This window comes from Cyprinodon tularosa, unplaced genomic scaffold (assembly GCF_016077235.1).
Source record: "Cyprinodon tularosa strain WSP-4 unplaced genomic scaffold, ASM1607723v1 ctg159, whole genome shotgun sequence".
In the NCBI taxonomy this organism is placed as follows: Eukaryota; Metazoa; Chordata; class Actinopteri; order Cyprinodontiformes; family Cyprinodontidae; genus Cyprinodon; species Cyprinodon tularosa.
Window position 1 is genome coordinate 247,467 of NW_024038427.1, and position 2,909 is coordinate 250,375.

Genomic DNA, 2,909 nt, shown 5'->3' on the forward strand with positions numbered 1-2,909 from the left:
ATTAATATGTTAGTAGATTAATGACAATTTCAAGATACAAAAGAAATTTAGTCTTTAACAGTTTATTTTTTACTGAATATCCCAATTTAATCTAGCAAATCTGCCCTTAAAATACAAATCATCAAAAATATGTATGGTTTAAGATAACTTCAATGCAGATAGGCTTTTGAATTTGATATTATGAACCACAAATATTAGCATCATATTAAGAGCAGACCTATAAAAAAACAACTCCTAAGCAACCAGCCTAAACTATCAAAAAGTGTAATCCTTGATTTTTTTTATTTATTTTTTTGGCCAGTGGGAAAGGGGTATAATTGAGCAGTACATTGGACCTCCTTAGTATGAGAAGGAGGCAGCATGAATTAGAGCTCTTGTGGAATCGCACATCACAGAGTAGCAGAGGAGAAAACATCAGCATCTATGGCAGTGGTGGTTTACCAGAGAGTAACCTGCAGCTGATGTTTTAAAAAATACTGTCTTCCCTTTTATCTTAACAGGTATACATTTACCTGAAAAACATAATAATGTTTAGGCTTTGGACCTTAGTTAAAATGGGTAGTGTCTGCCTTTAGATGTTAAAGAATAGGGAGATAGTGCTCCACTCTTTGCTGTCTGTCAGAGCAACTGCTAACCTCAGCAACATTTAAAGCTATTATTTCAGGTTCATTGCTGTTTCTCTGATTATCCTGTTGCAGAAACAGAAACACAACAACATGAGTCTAATAAACAATTAAACAGCTTTACACATTGTAATGTTAAAATGGAAAACGTTGAGTACTGATATTTATATAAGGCATTAAGCTAACTGCTCGAATCAATAGAGAAAACTATTCATAAACAATCTCAGACACATCATGTAGAACCCAAGGAATCTGAAATCTTCATGCAGTGTAGTGTAACCGTTTTAGTGATTATACCAATAGATTACAGTATAAAATCATGCAGGATGTTAAACTAAAAGGGCTGGCATCAGAAGATCTAGATTCTGTAAGAGCCAAGAGGTTGAGCAACAATAATGAGGAGCACAGAGTCAAAGTTTGAACAGCCACTCGTGTATTTTTTTTTTTTTTACACAGAACAAGTTAAATGATGAGTCAATACAAAATACATTTGAATAAACCCCCAAAACAAAAATGGTGCGCACAAAAAAAATTGTCCGTTGGGGCCCTGAGTTATTGCAGGTGCACCTGTATCTAAGAGTTCTCAATAATGGAAAAAAATGTGTATGTGTGTGTATGGTACGCGTTTTCCTCCTAGGTTCTTCGGCTCGCCATCTGGGATCTCGTTTGGGTCCTGGGAACTCACTGTCCACCAACTAAAAAAACCTGACCTGTTGACAAGGTCAAATATATCCATTACAATTCGTCCTCAGATGTCTTATCTCAAAATCCCTTTGTAAAAATGCAAATAATGCATTAAATGTTATTTATAAATCTTAACTCAAATCAAATCTCTCTTTTCTTCTAGTTGTACAACATTCAAACAGATTCACACTTTTACTGTTTTTTATAAACAATCAGAACTTTATCACGGTAAGTGATTAATAACAATGAGCTGATAGGATGACTATCATAAATGGAATAAATGGAATAATAAAGTGCAATTGTAACAAAAGTGCAACATATTTAATAAGCTTATCCAGAGATATAAAAAACATGTGCTTAGTTACCCCTCCTGCACTATAGGCCTTCTAATGCAAAAGGAGACCTGCACTAAAAATTATCATCTGGATTCCCTTTAAGGATGTATGCTTACAAAATAGAACAAAATGTTACATATACAATATATCCAATCATTTTCTCCCTATAAACATATATAAAACAACCTAAGTAAACTGTCCTTTTAAACACATTCATCAGAAAAAAAATAAACTCCTCTTTTCTTAAAACACATTCATCAGAAAAAAAATAAAGAAACTCCTCTTTTTTTTTTTTAAACATATTCATCAGCAGCTTTAAATAGCATAGTATTCCTTGCACTTATATGCTCAAAACACTGCACTATTTTCCATTTCAGTCTATTTTCACAGACTCAGAAGACTATATAACTTTTTCTAGCATATTTACCATACACAGAAAAATACCAGAACCTCTAAAGCGTCCCGCTTCATTTCTCACCGTTGTTCTGGGTTTAAAACCGGGTTCACGTTGCCTCCAGCAATGCCGCAGCTCACGAGATGAACGGTAAGAATATAGCCTATGAGATACCAAGCTAGCGTTAGCATAAAGACCTCGCCAAGTCTTAGCATATATCTCTCGGTTTTTTTTCAAACAAGTATCCAACGCAGCTTACCGACGTAGCTTGGCTTCTGCTGTCGGGTTGTTTTCCTCCCAGCTCATGCAGTTTGAGAGATATTATGAGACTCTTTCGGTTCCTTACTGAATATCTCCTTCTCTTTTCCTTTCAAAACGCTTTCGCGGCTCGTCTCTGCACACGCTCCTGGTTCTTCCCGCAGATGCAGCTGCGCAGGCTGTGATTGGCTACTGAGAAATAGCCCCCCCACGTGGGGTACCGTGCTAGGTGACGCCTTTGAATGCCATGGGATATTTTAGCATCTCTGATGTCATGAACTATAAATTGAAGAAAATGACTCTAGCCCTTTTCTCCGTCCCCTTTTTTTACGTTTTTTCCACCTGGGCTACAGTAGCATATCTCTAAAATCAGATAAGGGCATAATTCTTTGAAAGTTCCACACTGCACAACAAAGGATTTTAAATTATCTATTACCACCATTGCACTGCAGATATCATCTACAGGTACTGTTGTGATGCCCTGATAATGTTGTGGGTAGTTTTAATGACATAGCTTATATTTTTTAAACCAAGATGGTAAGTTAGGGATGATTCCTCTTGACATAGTTAAGAGTGACTGACATTTCTTAGCAATGCAGCCACATTACAAGTGTT

The 2,909-nt window shown here is 36.1% G+C and overlaps 1 long non-coding RNA gene across 1 annotated transcript; it reads right to left on the bottom strand.

Moving 5' to 3' along the window:
• Positions 1-1,033: 1,033 nt before the first annotated feature.
• Positions 1,034-2,595, bottom strand: LOC119780309. The gene is made up of 2 exons (XR_005280371.1): positions 2,296-2,595; positions 1,034-2,199 (listed from the first exon to the last, which is right to left on the bottom strand). It is a non-coding gene; the product is annotated as an uncharacterized LOC119780309 (long non-coding RNA).
• Positions 2,596-2,909: the final 314 nt, after the last annotated feature.